The following is a 17,045-nucleotide window of genomic DNA, read 5'->3' on the forward strand; positions in this document are numbered from 1 at the left end:
CCTAAGAAAAGAACAGCCTCAGAAGGGGGGCCAAATGCTGAACAGATGTGTGCCTGGGAATGTAAATGGTGGTGCATGAAAGAATTCGTTTTCTACTGACTCAGTGAGTGTTCAAGGTAGTAAGGCAGCAATGTAGTAGGGATACTTATGCACTTCTTCATGTGCTGTAACAAGAACCAGAACTTTCATAGCATACCAGAAGCCCAGACTCTTCTTTTCCATGCTCCTGGCCAGCTGATGCCCTGGCTGTATGCTGCTGTCCTGGCTCAGTAGAGACCTCTTCAATAAAGGGCAACTTGTCTTCTAAGCATCCAAATCTGTCTTCTTTTTCTTTATAGAGTGCGATTTCACTGACTTGGCTGCTAGGACTCCAAAAATAGGGACAGGATTTGTTCCCCAGTGATACTTGCAAAAGGACATGGCACCACACAAAGGAGCCTCAGCTTCAATGATGCAGTGTTCCTAAATGTTAAAAAAATAAAACTTTGTTCAAGAAGAGCTTGCAACCTGAAACAGTTTTTTAATGGCAGTGAAAGGACTCCCCTGAAGTGAGTCAGCCCCTCCAAATAATAGTCTCCTTAAGAAAGGAATCCAGCAAGTATGAAAAAGAAATAACTAACACTCAGTTTGCTGGAGTGCAAAGATGGCTCTGTACTGCATGTACACATCCATTTTATGTGGAGGTCTTTTACTCATAGCTGGATGGTGGGAGTGGGAATATTATATTAGCTAAGTTCAGGCCCCAACTGTTTCTCTTTAAAGATTACTGAAGTACTGGGATTGATTTGCATTTACAACAAGCCTGTTCATGTAAAGCAGAATGTAAAGAGAACTGAAAATTGATTTACTTTGTGTACGCATTGCACAAATTTCAAGGTCTCTAAAAATTGCTAATGGGTTGTAAAGGGCTATCAATATGAACAAGCATCAGGCCCATATATTTTCCTCACTCCTCCTACTCTTATGTCCCCTCCCCCATTAATTTTTGATTTTATGTTTATGAGGATCTGAAAATAGTCTAATTTTTTCTATCTGGTTTGGGCCTATCTTTACCAGCTGGTAAATAGGAAATGTTCACTGTAGGAAGCCAATACTCTGCAGAGTGTAAACAGATGGAATCAATATAAAGTGACAAGTTAGACTGTGCTACTGAGAATACAGAGCCAAAACTAAGAGCATAACAGTCACGATACTTATTTTGTTCCAATTCATTTGGTACTGAATAGCACTTCATATATGCACAGCTGTGTCCTTCCGTTTTTTACTTTCTTTCTTTCTTCTGGTTTGATGATGACAATTTCAAAGAAAAACTTTAATTAAAGATTTTACACAAAATGGCCCAAAGTAGAATATAGGGAAAATGAGCACTGATGTGTTTATAGCAAGAGAAGAAAATTTTTCAGGCATTTATTTTCTTTCTTTCTTTTTTAACAAAACAAACAAAATCTGATGTGTGTATCTCTCTGTGTGTAATATGCTAGATTGGTAGATCTTTGCAGATTGAAATATTCCATTTGCCGATAAGGTATAGAACCATACCTCTAACAGCTTCCCCATTATCCCCCTCGTTCCCCCGGTGCCTGCACAGGAGGGTGCCGTGAAGGGCAGGACATGGAAGTGTACATCTCTGCGTGGGTGCGCTGGCCGAAGGGAAGGGGACAGTCAGGCAGAGAGACTGCTACAGCCTGCTGTCAGGCTGTCCTGAGACAGACTGGAAGCAGAGGGACCGAGGGTTTTCCTTTTCCTGCCCTGGAGCCCTTGCCTCACGTGCACCTCCTCCACTCTCGAGAAGGGTGTTTTGGAGACCATGGATCTGATGCACAGTCCCTTCAGGGACGGTTAGAGGGGTGGTAAGCTTCCAAGCTGTCCTGTGTTGCAGGGTTTGCCTTGAAAGCATATCTGAGCTCTAGTCCTTTTGCCAGAGAGAGTGCCAGGTGTTATAGTACGGGTTTTTCTTTACTAATTTATGCATTTTTGACACATTTTCACAAAAATGGAAGAAGGCAGCATGTTTTGCCACTCTGTCCCCAACTTGTTCCTTGCAGCATATTTCTTAATGCTGCCATTAAAATTTTGCTATTTTTGCTTTCTTGGCAAATAATAACCCCAGATTTCCCATATGTTGTTTATTAGGGTGACTGTATGGCTTTAATGAGGGGCAGCAACCACAAGTTTGAACACAGATATTTCTTCTGATACTCACGTCAAGGGCAAGCAGCTTTTGTTCCTGCAGAAGAAACACTGGGTCTGTCCCGGTCTCCTCCATGCATATCCCCCTAGGTAGGCAATCCATCGTAGTGCATCTGTGCAGAACTTCTCCTCCCCATCCAGCCAGCTTCCCCTTCCGCAAAGCACGATTCTTCTAACTATAATGCTAGGGGCCTGCTTGTCTCAGGGATTCCCTAAAACCTCTTTCAGACTCATTCAACATCAGAAGGAAGGTATATGTTATTGTAGGCAGAATTCAGGAGTCTGGGGTAATGGGAATGCATGAAAGCCCCTTTCCAGATCTCCTTCCCACCCTTGCCAAATACCCTGAGCCACCCAGCAAGTTCCATAAAGGCTGGAAGAGGGAAGCAACGCGTGACGCAGGTGGCACCTTACAAGCCCAGATCCATGGGACACACAATCGCTGAGAAAAATGCCTCGATAAACAGTGATTGGCCATACTTGGGTGGGTAGCAAAATGAACTTCAGTGATTTGTGGCATGAAATTGTCTCACACTAAGCTGCAGTCTGTGTAAGGGAGGGTCTGGAAGTTCCTCCTGTTGCGATGCCTGTAGAGGATGTGTTTTCAATGGATATCCTTTGTGCTTCTGAAGTATAAGAAAATATTTAAAATAGTCATTGTCTTCCTTCTTCCCAAGGGATCCCCAAGTGCTTTACATGCATAAATGCTGCTGAAACGCGGTCACTGCTGGGGTGGGGAGCAGCAGCCAGCTGGCATGTGTCAGTGACAACAGAGCGCGTTATGCCAAAGACACTATGGCAAGGTCCTGTGGTTGCTAAAAGTGCTGTGATAGCACTAATACTCCAGGGAACAAACAGGAACATTGCTTCTGGTGTCTTTGCTGAAAGATTCTGGTAGCATAAACTGGTTGGTACGTAGCTTATCTAACCTCTACGGACAAATGGCCATATCAAGCTGGCAGAAAAATGTACCACCAGTGCCAGGCACCATAGTATCCAAACCTGTGCTTCACTCATTAAATAATACTTCTCAGTTCAATCTGATTACAGGCAGAAATGAATCAAGATTGCTGCCTTTCTTTCTGCATGAAAAGCTTGGAGTTGTGATGGAAATGTTTTGCTGATCATGGCAAGGAAGAGAAATCCTAGCCTGCTCTGGTGAAGTCTAATCCTTTCTTTGAATTTGAATTTCCTTTGTTGTTTTATATATCTATCACCATAGGAAAACACTTTTTCTTTTAGTGAATAAAAACTGGCTTTCCTTCTTCATGTCTTTAGCCGGATAAAAAGCTTTATCCTCTTCCACTCTTTTTTGCCAGGCAGAGTCGCCAAGGAGTAGTCAAATCTGCCTGATTCAGAGCTACTTACTTTGGGCAACCTTTGCTTACATCAGTGGATGGTTGTAGCCACAAATAGGCCTATTCATTCTGCACAAATGCTCTGCAGTGGGAGTACTGGACTTGGAATCTCAACTCTTTTGGTGAAAACGAACAAGATACGAAATCTTGGTTCCACTGAAGTACTGACTTCACTATCATCAGGACTCCCTCCAAGGACTTTTCTCCTTCTTACTCCTGGTAGCGCTACAGAATATATGCAACTGAGCTGGACTTAATTCTGTCTCAGGCAGCTGCATTTGAATGAGTGAGTAAGGAGCAGTGGCAGAATCTTTATTATTGCTGCTATTATGTGAGCCAGAAAGAACACAGCCTGACTCAGCTCCCCAGTTGCATTTTCAGAAATAGCAGTTAAAAAGAGTGATATTTTTAAACAAAGCTTTATTCTTGTAAGCTGAACAATTCAACACAGAACAGAGTAAGCATGGAAGCTGTCAATACTACTTTTATTGTCAGTTTTCAGTTTGTAAGCTTACTTTAAGTTCCAGGTTGCTGAGACTTTTAACAGACTTGGAGAAGACAGTTGCAATTGCTAGAATGTTAATATATCTGTCAGTTTGTCCCATGTATACATTTTCTTTCAACCCTTAAATCTTCTTGATTTTGGTAATTTTTGAAGTGAAGGGGGGAAAAAAAGAATGCTTTGGTATATGTAGAAAAAATAATTCACTGATATTCTGGAGTTCACTGATACTTACGAAATGTATACCTGCCTTGATCTTTGATATTTGGTTTCCAGCAAATCTCTGGGTTTCAGTCATTGAAGGAAGATCATCCTCTGCCTACTGTTTAAAATATATGAATCATATCTGAAATTCATTGCTTTGCCTAAAAGAGTTTTGCAGTTTACTAGTGCCATTTGAAGAGGAAATTGCCTTAGACTCGAGTAAATGCAAAATATTCATTTCTCATAAAGTGTTATTGTAAAATTTTCTACTGTGCCAGGGAAGGTTGTCCTGTATTATCAAAATAGGTATAAAATGGCATTTTGTATTATACCTTAGCAAAGCTTTCCAGTGCTTGCATTTGTGTCAGTTGTGTCAGTATTGGTTTCTTGTTCATTGAAATCACCTGTAATTTGTAGATTGCAAAGAATGTGAAAAACATTATCAGGTGCTGCAGACTTTTTAACTACAGCTGTGCAGGGTGGACACAGAGGCACACATTAAGGCAAGTTCTTGAGATTGCCTGTTTTAGGATGAAGGACTCAGAATTTGAAAAGTAGGTAAAGAAACAGCTGTGATTTTTCTGTGAGACTAATAATATGATGTTCTGAATGACAGTGGCTGGGGGCTGCTTGCAGCAGGCTAATTTGCCACTTTATCTTCTGTATGCAAGTTGCAGCCTTCAGCCTTTCTCTGACTAAATGCATGCAATAGTAGGCAAGGATAAATATGTTGGTAATTCATTCCAAAGGGATGAGTCCTGCATCAGAATTCATCCCAATCAGATTGATTTTCAGGATGGGGGTTAAGATACTAGAGGGACAATGTGGGACTGCTCTTGCCTGCAGTCTCACAGAGTGACATTGGGGGTGGATGTTCTTGGTCTCAGACCAGGACAGGGTTGAGGAATCTGAATGGAGATGCTGGTGCCTGCTCCACTCTGAAAGCTGAATAGAAGAGATACTGAGAACCCCAGAGGCTTTTCCAGAGGAAGAAGTAGTGCAGAGAGGAAAGGATTTCCTTACCCTGCTTATAAGAGGTGTTAGGACAGCCTTTTGCTTGTCCCCTTCAGTTCCTTTGGCTGACATAGGGTATATATAAGACATTTTTGAAATATTATTCCCCAGAACCAATGTATCAAGAGGACAATGTGTGTGTACAGCACTTGTCTACAGGAGGCAGGAACCCCTCCCTTTCACAGCTGAATTGAAATTGTTGGCTTCTGAATGAGAAGGTGTCTTCCCACTCCTGCTGAGACCAGTGAGTGGAGAAAGCCAAGAGCCGTTGCCTCTCACTGGAAAAAAAGATCCTGATAGCCAGATGACTAGTGGAATCTTGCCTTTGAGAAAGACAAAAGCTCTGATCAGCTGTTTTGTGCTTCTGCTGAATTCCTGCAGGTAGTTTGAATGTGACTTTTTTTGACCATGGGGCAGAAGAACGCTGCTGTTTGAAATCAAATGGTACCGTGGCACATCTTCACATCCTGTGCGGCTTGAGGCAGGGAGCAGGGAAATGTTGTATCACGGGTACTATGGTCTGCTTCCTCTCCCCTTAGCGTGCTTTTCATGTGAAGTGATATGGTGGAATGGAAACTCAGAGGCTGCCCCCAGGTAAGGTGAAGCCAGAAAGCAAGGAGCAACTTGATTCAGTGACCCAGTCATCTAGGCTGGGCACTTGGTTCACCAGCAGCCTCAGAAGAAACACTTACCCTTTTAGGGCTGTGGTTTGCACAGCTACGTGAGGGAAAAACACTTATTTACCTCAGAGGTATGATGTGAGCCTTGATTAATATTTGTGTAGTGTTTGGAAACTAGATTGCTCCATTCATCAATGGCAGAGCAATGGCTAAGTATTAATATTGGGAGTCCATATGCGCTTCAGATATGATGGATCCAGCGTCTCTACTAGTTTGTCCTGACAGAAGCTGTAGCAGAGCCGGCTCTCTCAGAGCAGGGACGTGGGGACGGGAAGGAGCCGGAGCTTTGATGGCAGCAGGACCAGCAAGGAAGAAGGATGGCCCGAGCATGATGCGGTAAGAGAGTGCATTCCCAAAGAGCACGTGGAATACTTGCTTAGTATCCTTGCCAACAGGCTGCTGTGAAACTGTGCTTGTAAGGCACAGCGATGGAAATATTGAAAGAGATCAAGTGATGACAATGCCTGTGAATTGATGCCAATGACATGCGGGGAGATCAGCTACAAACTGCCTTAAACCAACATGAATCTGATGTTACATGCTCTGTTTCCAAAGAATGCTTAGTGTCTTATGATTTTGAATGACTTTCTGTGGATTTTGGAGTCTATGAAATCCATCAGGAAATACCACTGGAGATATTCTTTGCTGGACAGGGACTTAAAAGAAAATGAAGCAAATTAAGATGGTACTTTATAGCTTGAGGATTTTTGTTTGGATTTTTTTATTTGGATATTTTTTTTCATTGTGAACATCTTCCAAAATAATTTTTGTCAGTTCATATTGCCTGGCTACGCTATTTCATTTTGTGTATTTTTTTCTGGTTGGGATACTTTCCAGAATTAGATATCAACAAACCCAATTAAATAATTTGGTACAGGCAATTATAGAACAGAAGCAATACTCTTCTAAAGCAGGCAATCAAAAAACCAAAATGATACTTTATTTGACAATAAACCTTGTGTTTGGCATTGCAATCTGAAAGGTAATAAATCTATAAAAATGTTACTACATCTCATAAGTGCTGAATAATAAAAAAGAACACAAATTTTTGTTTGGGGGGTTTAAAGCTCTAAAATGATGAGATTTTATCAGAAAAGCTTCTGAAGCTTAACAAATAAAAGTAAGGGTTACAAGTCTCCTCTGTATGAAACAACAGAATATCAGAAATAATACAGAGATTAAATGTAACTTTTATTTTCTTACTGATGGAATATCACACAAATGACTTTTGAAGAAGCCTATTAAATTTAAGAATGTTTAAATGTACCCAAATTATACCTGACTTTCTTATTATGGATGAACCTTAAAGCAACTGAAAGTGTATTCTCTTCTCAAAGCACAAGTTGCAAGATAACTAATGTTAATAATACATTTAAGGAGGGATATTAATGCCCTAGTCAAAGGAACCAAATGTTTTTCTTTTGAAAGTGTGGTTAAAATTATGGGCCAAATTCACTTCTGTGCTGGTAATTTTGCACTGATCCAGTTAAATCTCAAGGACAACATAAAACAAAGGAGTATACTCTGCTCCTCTGTCTGCACGTATATTAATGTACAAAAGCTATACATCCTGTAGTCATCATGCCCTAAAATAATGTTGTCCATGTGAATGACTTGGGTCATAATGACTGGGTTTATTTTGTCTATATTGTAGGTGGTTGGGGAGGCATGGGCAACTCAAGAAATTTGAGTCTATATGTCCTTGCTATTTCAAGTATGTCCATGCTTCCCTCTGAATTCCTGATAAACTGGGCAAGCACAATACTTTTTTTTTGCCTGTTGGGAACCTTATCAAGTCACTTGACTGCTCCATAAATCTGCACTGCTGACAGTAGTGATAATGGCTGAGAAACTGGAAAAATCCAAAGTGAACAGCAAAAAAATTTAACTAAAATGGGTCTCCCATGGAATGTTTAGGTTCTCAAAATCACCATCCATCAAATTCCTTGACAAAAATCAATAATCCCTGGGCTTCTTAGGTATTTTTTTAACTTGTCAAGGGCAGATAAGCAGGCAGGCGAAGTAAATGCTAACAGTCTTTTTAGACTGTTTAGATATATCTACCCCCCTTTATTCCCACTCAGGTCCCTTCCTTGGGCAAAAGATTGGAGTGTTGTATTCCAAACCCAGCAGCCTAAAATGTTGGTTTCATCAGAAAGAAATTTTCTTCTCTTTTTGAGGTTCCTGGTGAGATTTCTACATATCTAAAGAGCCTTTGCTTCAAAGCTGTGGGTCCAGGGATGTTCTAGGGCATTGGGTGCTCAATGCTTAGCTGCTAGGCTATGTTTCTTTGATATGACTGTCTATCACATTTCTCTGGACAGTATATCTTTCATAGCATGGACCTGTGGCTGTGACTTTTAGAGAAAATGCATCTTATTTGATAGGGCCTGGGCTCCTGCTGTCCTTCAGGTTTCTAGTTTTGAATTACAATATAATATAATCCACTTTAAATGCTTCTCTCTGCATTGATCTTGAAAAACAACCAACCACCCAATATTGTTCTTTGGACCAAGTTTTGCTGCCGCTTTTCTTTCTGCTGTCTCTTCACAGTGTGGTCTCCTGAATTGATTTCTGCTTTTGGACTCCGCAGCTGTTTCTGATTCAAGCCAGAGCCTGCTGAATATTTGCCTTGGATTGATTAACAAATATTTTTTTCCCATAGTCCTGTTATGGTTGTTCTGGGACACAGTGTCGAGACTCTCAATTAACTTTAATGGACTTTGGACCAGTCCTGTAATTATTAAAAGGGCTTTTTCTGTCAAGATCCTGACATAAGGTACTGCCCAGACAGATCTTTTGGGCTGGGGACACTTACTATGTAGTCAGGGGAAAATACTCATTTTCAGAGATGTGTCTTGGATGCACAAACTCTGCCAGAGAGCCCTGTTTGTGCTCATAGCATTTCTTTCAGCTAGGCCAGCCCAACTCCAGAGAGACAGAGCAATTGTATTACCTCACCAAAAGGATATTAAAAATTTTCGGGAAAAAAAACCCAGAAAGCTAACAGTTCTGAAACCCAGCCTCTGCTAGGAAGAAGTAAACCCTTTTTGGATGGACCTCCCATCTAAAGATTTACTTGATTATGTGAAAAATATAACTCTCCTTAAGACCAGATCCCAGGACTTCAGCTTTTTACAGTTTTTACAGTTACTGTTTTTACAGTTGGACAGTCTTGATCATCTAGTCCTAATGGTCAGGAAAGTTATTTAGATTTCATACCAGGGCTACATTCTCCAGTTTTGTGGGGAAAACCACCCATGAAATACATATATACCTATTTCCTTAACATCCCAATGACATCCTGAATTCATTGCAGCCAGGCAATACAAACCTTCATTGTTAGATAAATGACTGAAAACATAGAAACAAAAGCCATCTACCTGACTTCTTCCTATATGCGATAACTGGATTTAATTTAAAAATCAGAGAAAGAAAAGGGATATGGCAGCAATTTTTAAATATTGAACTTAAAAGCTTTTTCTTAAAAGTCACATGCTCAAGACGAAGCTGTCCCTAGGCACCTTTAATGTACTCATGTGGCAGTTATGCAGCAAATAACTCAAGGTTATTTTCTTTGGCAGCAATTTCAGAGCAAATCTTTGTGTAAAGAATGATTTCTTTTCCTTGAACAGTGGGCTGGATTCATAAAAAGTATAATGGGTACATTTGTTTGTTTTTCAATTTTAACAATTAGGAGGTATTTGTATGTGTGTAAAAATAGAAAGCAGGAAAATAATGAATAGTTGTACTTATAATTAGCATATTTTGATACTTAGGAAACCAGAACCCATTTCTATGCTTATTAAATGTGCATTGTCAGCTTCAGTTTTTTGGAAATTACAAACTAAAAAATAATTTCAGATTAAGTGTTGCTTAAGGAAGATATACTGAAATTAAAAGTAAACCCAGACTTTAAAATGTCTAGAACAATACTTAGCTTTCTTGTGCTTAGAATCATAGAATGGTTTGAGTTGGAAGGAATCTTTAAAGGTTATCTGGTCCAACCCCCCCCCTGCAATGATCAGGGGCATCTTCAACTAGATCAGGTTGCTCAGAGCCCCATCCAGCCTGACCTTGAGTGTTTCCAGGGATGGGGCATCAACCTGCTCCAGTGTTTCGCCACTCTCATCATAAAAAACTTCTTTCTTATAGCTAGTTTGAATCTACCCTCCTTTAAAACCATTACCCCTTATCCTGTTGCTACAGGCCTTACTAAAAAGTCTGTCCCCATCTTTCTTAAAAGATCCGTAAGGTCTTATAGGCTTGTTCCTGTAATAGTCTTATCGGCACCAAGATATGTGCTAGTCTTCTAGCTTTTAAGCAAAACTTGTGCAAAGATTTTTCCATTGTGGATCTGGGTAGTCCAGCTATATTCATGGCACTGATTCAAGAATATTATGGCTGCACAAGACGGGATGCTTCAGCCTATCAGAGCCAAAACTAGTGGTAAAGTTAATGTAGTTGGGATCCATGTGCTCTGAAAGACTGTGTGTTTGCAAGAACAGGGCTTTAGAGAGGATTGGATCCAGAGCCCCTTGAATGTAATTAACATATTTTCATTGTTTTCAACTGGTTTTAATCCAGTCCTTCCATCCTGGGTGTAGAGAGGAAACAGTGATCAAATTTAAGCAGGTATAGAACATAAGCATGTACTGGAATTTTTTTTTTTTTCAGATTATAATCTGAGTATAGATAGGGAAGTCACGGACATAAATAAGGAAATCATTAAATGACAGGAAGGGCAAGGCAATCCAAAGGCTAACTTAAAATACCTGAGGCTTGTTGCCCTTTCTAGTAAGTGAAAAGATATTAGCATATCCAGAGAGCAAGCAGATGAGAACTATAATTTAGGATTTCTGAATGACCCTGTGGTAGTACTTGTTTTCCTCCTTCCCTACATCAAGAAGGGTAGAAGAGACTGCTGCCAGTGTTTAAAGCTAGTCTTTGGGAATACGTTCCTTGGACAATAAATTCATGAAACCAAACTAATCATTGTGATGATTAGGACCAATAATTTGTTTTTTTTAAGGCATATTAACATAGATGAATCAAGAATGATGCTACATAACTTGTGTTCTCTTCATATGCCCAGATGAAGGCAATAGCAAGTCTCCTATTGATTTTTTTTTTTTTTTTTTTTAATAAAGAAAACAGGGTCTGGCCCAATTTTAATGGCTGCTGCAAAGACCAACTCAATCTCCATTCGTTACATATCCAGATTGTATCCTGCCCCTTCTGTAAGCATGCGGTTAATGGTGTGCAAACCATGATGGTGATCCTTGCCTATTCATGGGGATCCTGCGTAAGAAGCTGGAGTGTAAAGAACAGCGGGCAGAAGCACAGTTTTGAACCAGTAATTAGTTCTGTATTTCTATTTGTTTATTAAATGGGATTGACTTTCCAGCCTTGATATATGTAGATCCATAATAAGCCATTTTGTTCAAAACAGCAGAAATTGCCCAAGAGTAACAGTAGAAAGTTCCTAGGGGAAGGAATGCAAGTGTTTTCATGTGACAGAAAACAGAGTACCCCATGGGTTGCTGAAAACTGTCACTAATGTAGGATAATGACTGAAGAGTGTTCCTGTTCTGTAGTAAGGCCATGGTAATTTGTGCATGTATCTGGTTTTTGTTGTAGGCTGGGGTTTTTTTCATAGTTCAAAAACTGAGCTGTAAACATGGGAGAATTTCAGACACTCCGAAAAAGTGCCAAAGTATCATGACTGGTGCTGAGATTTACTATTAACCTGATTTTTCTCACAGCGTTTTCGTAAAATAGAACTGTCAATCCCCAAATAATCCAATCACACAAATGTTTTTGAAGTATTCCTTTCATTTTTAATGTATGCATGAAAAGTTTGTTCAAAATGGAACCAAATCTATCCATTTTATTATGTATGTTTCTACTGCGCTTCACATATGTCAGAGTACTGTCTGTATATTCATTCTGTATTTCCATATGTACAACTCACAGCTAACATAATCTTAATCCCTTTAAAATTTCCTTGAAAATAAATTCACAGATAATCCTCACCCTCTAGTAAGAGACAAAGAGAAGGCTTGAGGGGAAATCGGATGTGGGGGAATTGCTGGGGGAAAGAAGTGAAGTCCTCCATGAATTATGCATATATCACAGGTGTATGGTTTATTGTGATAACCAGGATAGCCCCATGGGTTGGGCAGGATTATAATTCAATTTTTACAAATGGGAAATCAAGGCAAGAGGCAAGCCAATGGCTTCCCAAGTTTCTTGAGTAAATTTAATATTGCGATCGGGAACTCTTGTCTTTCACTAGACCACAAAAGTGGTGCAATTACGACGATCTTAGCAGTTAATCACTCCTTCACACTTTGCCAGACAACCCAAAGAACAGAGAGGAGAACAGGGTATGTTACAGTGCAGCTCTATTCTTGTTCCAAATGGAATTTGCTGAATGGCTAACTAGGTTCTCTTCTCTTTGTCACCTACATGGTCCCGTAAATCGCAAGTTGAATTTGCCCCTCTCTCACCCCTGTGTTAATGCAAGTGGTGGGTTATAAATGGGTGGTATTTATCTTTTTTTTCATAAGATCTTGGCTTCTACTATGCGGCTGTCCGACAGGGTTAATGTTCCAAACACGTCTGGAAAAAGTTCTGAGCAGAAATAGGACTTTTATTTTCATATATTGTCAAAGTCAAAAACAGAACACAGCTTCACATCAGGTACTGTCATTCCCAGGATGCTAGAAAACTATAGGAAAAAAAGAAAAACAAAAAAGCCACAATCATGATTCAAGGGATGGTGTGGATGCTTTAGAGCTTATTGTTAGCAGACAATCTGTTTAGCCTTTGAAAAAGGAGTTTAAGAGGTGACTACATTATATGGTGTAATAGCTTCACTAGATAGACAAATTCAAATGAAAAAATAAGGCAATCAGTTCTTCTGAGTCCTTGGAACAAATTCATAAGGACTAACTAGATGCATTCTTGTCAGACATGCTTTAATCAAGCACAAGTTTTGTTGTATTTAGAGACTAATTATGGGGCTAAATGCAAAGGAAGTTGAGAGAAACTTAGTTGCCTGGCATACACAAGATGTTCTATGGTACCATTTTAGCTTTAGACTTTATGGATCCTCTTTATGCAACAGAATTTTAATTTTCATTTTAAAAACTACATCTTTCTAGGTTTCATGATTAGGAAGATAAAACATGAGCATGAGTCACAGCATTGTTTTCTGAAGGGGATTGGAGATAAATCCCACAGTGACTTGTGATAAACTGGTCCTGGATTCTCTAACGAACTGTTGTTCTGAAAGGTGAAAAATGCTCATTTTTTCCATGCATTTGGATGCAATCTGAGGATGGCAAGTGTATACAGTATTAACAACTTCACTGTCAATCAGGGGAAATATCTAGAAAATAAATGCTTGTAATCAAAGATTAATTTCCAAGCTGTAGAAGTTAATACCATGTGGAAATGAGTCCTAACTGCAAAGTGAGGTTCCTGTTTAATTCAGATAAAGCTGCTGCAAATTTTCCAGCCTGCTATAAAATTCAGACAACTTGCTACAGAGTTTGGGTATGACTTATAAGTTAAACTGGAATTTGTTTAAGAATATCATAACATATTATTAGAAGAGAAATATCCTTGTGCGGATATATTCAAATTCATGTTCATGTAGATGGCCAAGAAAATGGCACTGCGTGTAGGATTTAAATGATATTAGGCAGACAACTTGTATACTATAGACAATCTTGGGTAGAGGAAAGAAACCGGAGAAAAATGTAGTGGGAAGGTAGAAAAAAGTAATTCGCTGCTTATTTGTTTTTCACAATTGTTTACATATTGTGTTTCTAAAGATTTCATAAATTTCCTATTTCTTCAATTCACTACAAGTATGATCTAGAACAGCTGTGTTCTCTGAAAAATGACTTTTTCTCTAGGCTGTGGAACTGTTACTGTGCTAGAGATTCTAATGTGATGGATTATAAAGAATTTTTGAAGAATTTTGGCATAAGTACAGACACAGCTAAAGAAAAAAAGCACAGAAAATGAAGTTCCAGGTATGTGCTCAGAAAAGGAGTGGAAACTTGGGTACTTTTCCTCTTTCCAGTTATATCAATAGAAGTATTTCTGTTGGCCTTGATGGATCTGGTTTGCAATTTTGTAGGACATTGGTAGCCTCTGATTCTCAACAGACACAACCAGGACAGGGAGGAAAAGAAAGCCAGGTCCCTTTGGCCTGGGAAATTCTACCAACTGTGCGTGAAAACTGCCTTTAAAATCAAAGGATGACATTACATGGGCCAAGAAATAAAATCACCATTACAAGCTCATAAACTCCAGATAAAGAATTTGTTACTACAGCTTGGAATCTTGTAGCACTTGGGAACCTCGGTTTTCATCCAGTATTCAATCATACTGAATTTTGCAGGTAATCTTTGTAACAAAGAACTTACACGCTAAGACAGTGACAAAATGGTGAACTTGGACAGCTTGGGGAGGTCAAGGTGACAGTAAGACATTTTTTGTCAGCCTGACAGGAGTAGTTTCAAGCATAGCAGCAACTTAACTTATTGGAGTCTTTGTAGGCATCAACTCAAAGAAGGATGTTTAAGAAGGATTGACGGTCAGTAATTAAGTCAGTTTGTGAATGTGTATAGGCAGGTCCTCTCAAATATAAAGGTCACCATAAGAGTAGATAAAAACATGTATTTGTTTGAAATTGCAAGAACCAGACAGTCCAAGGCGGCACAAGGGGTCGTTCCTGAGTGAAAGGTGATTGCATGGAGGACGGGGGCTGTGGAGACCCTTAAAATGAAGGCATTAGCTTATGTTTGTTGTCTAGGGAAGGAAGAGTCATTGATAAGAGCAGGATATGGTTGTTTTCCTCAAAGACAGAAAAAGTGTGTTTCAGTAATTCAGTTGCTGGATGAATGGAGGCAGTGAAGAGATTTAGCCCTGTACGTGGATAAAAAGGGTTGTGCTTGAGAGGTTATGCAGCAAAAATCTGCCAGATTTACCTGTAATATGAACGTGAGGATCTATGGAGATATGAGTTTAAGAAGATAGTGAGAAAGGCCCTTCCAGGACACTTCAAAATAATGTAAATCTGTTTTCATATCTTGAAATTTAATTTAGTGTATTTAACAAGGTATTTTGTTCATCACATATGTACACATATGATATTTTGGCAATAGGAGTTTTCATGAGAGTGAGTTTAGCTGCTAATTATTTTTTCATTTATTTTTATTTAAAAAGAAGCATTTAAACTTACCTTTGCTGAAGAAAGCCAGTACAGACTTACCTGTACTTTGCAGGCTAAAGAGCATTAGCTTCAAACATTGTCTCTTTCATTTCTACTACTCAAAATTTAGCACTTCATGAAGACAATTCTAGAATTTAAAAAAAGAATAAATAAAAAAATCTATCCTGGTCTAGAAAAGAGAAGCTAGCAGTCCAGAAGCCTGAATTATGATTATCCTCTTCCTGACAGAAAGTCTTCCCTTGGGTGGTAGGAATTATTTTTGAACCAATTTTGAATATATGGCCTGACGTTCAAAAGCCCTGAATACCAACAGTTCACATTGGCTTTAGTAGGATCAGAAGAAGCTGAACTCTTTTGAAATCAAGAAGTCAGAACATCTAGTATTTTAATAATACTTTTCTTCTCACCATTTTACACAGCCGTGGTGTGTCTATATAGAGGTTTGTAAGTTTGTGCAGTACTATCAAAGATTGTTTTGAAACCATTACTAGAAGTAAATATAACTACCAAAAATAGAGGTTTTTTTTCCTGTGTGGGGTACTGAAATTGTGGAGAAATAATCTTACGAATTAAGGCTCCTCCTCCTTCCTAGTACATGCTGTACCTAGCATTGTGCATGATTAACCCTCGTAATTAACCCGTCTAGTTAATGGGGCCTGGGACACAACCTCCCCACTCATTCTACCATAGAATGCCTCAGTCATCTGGAGACCTTGCTTGTGGTTCCTGCAGCCCTGCTGTACTGACAGTGTCTTGCATTCACCTCCTGCCCTCCGATTCTCAGTTCCATCTCTTTCACCCACCCACTTTGAGAAGTGGAGCCTTGTCCATGTAAAGTAGATATAAAAAAATTACTGATCAACGTTGGTCTAAAAATAGATTTTAAAATCATCCAGCTAGATTAGTGGGAACCTCTGGTGCATTTCTGAGGTGCAAAACTGAGTGCTATCTGTTTATTAGTAGCCAATCAACCAAATTGAAATAGGGCAGTTCTAAATGGAATTGAGCATTCACACAAATAATTTTAAAAAGTTGAAGTAATAAAAAGTATAGCTTTATGTAAACAGGAAGGCAAACCCGTGTTCAGCAGGCCACTGAGCAGGCAGAGGGAACAGGGGAGAGCAAGCCCTAAGCAAATGAGTATCCTTTTCCATATGGAGCAGCATTTTGTTTCCTATGTAGCCCCACTGGAATAACTTTTGAAAGAGTTTGGTGCACATACTCTTTGTGCATAAGGTTCTCAAAATGCCTGTGTCTTGTCCGTCACAGGGGTTGCTGCTATGCTCTGAATCAAGTATAACACATCCATAGCAGAATCGTTATCCCAAAGCGTGTACATGCCAACAGCGCGTTAAGTAGAGCAGTATACAACAAACCACCATCACAAAATGAGCTGCTCAGCCCAGCTCTAATAAATATTCCACAGAATTGGTTTGGGTTTGGCGTCTGTTTTTTTTGATGGGGAATCATTGAGGAGGGCTGTTTGACTTACAGTAACTGGAAGCTCTTCCAAGGACTGTGGGAGCTAAGATGGGCCAGTGGACAGGGCTATGTGAAGGAAATGGAAAAGAGAAGAGCCTTTTTGAGGTCAATAGGCATGCTTATTATCAAAGGCCTATAAGGACACTGTCTTCCATTTCCTGAAAAAATATTTTTGGTAGTGGATCATTCTGAAAACATACTGACAAAGAGAGGGAGCTAGTTTCTAGTAGTACCTTCTAATATTAAATGTAATAAAGATACCTGTTAAGTTTGTAAGTTGTGTGAATTATGTTTTAAAAGAGATATGAAATGAAAAACTACTACAACAAATGCACAGATTAGTTAGCATAATTTTAAACTAC

The 17,045-nt window shown here is 39.3% G+C and overlaps 1 protein-coding gene across 1 annotated transcript in view; it reads left to right on the forward strand.

Moving 5' to 3' along the window:
• EFCAB6 (EF-hand calcium binding domain 6) overlaps nt 1–17,045 on the forward strand; it is a gene marked incomplete at its 5' end in the record, with an annotated part of 105,702 nt that overhangs the window by 7,018 nt on the left and 81,639 nt on the right.

Source organism: Haliaeetus albicilla, chromosome 19 (genome assembly GCF_947461875.1).
Source record: "Haliaeetus albicilla chromosome 19, bHalAlb1.1, whole genome shotgun sequence".
Classification (NCBI taxonomy): domain Eukaryota; kingdom Metazoa; phylum Chordata; class Aves; order Accipitriformes; family Accipitridae; genus Haliaeetus; species Haliaeetus albicilla.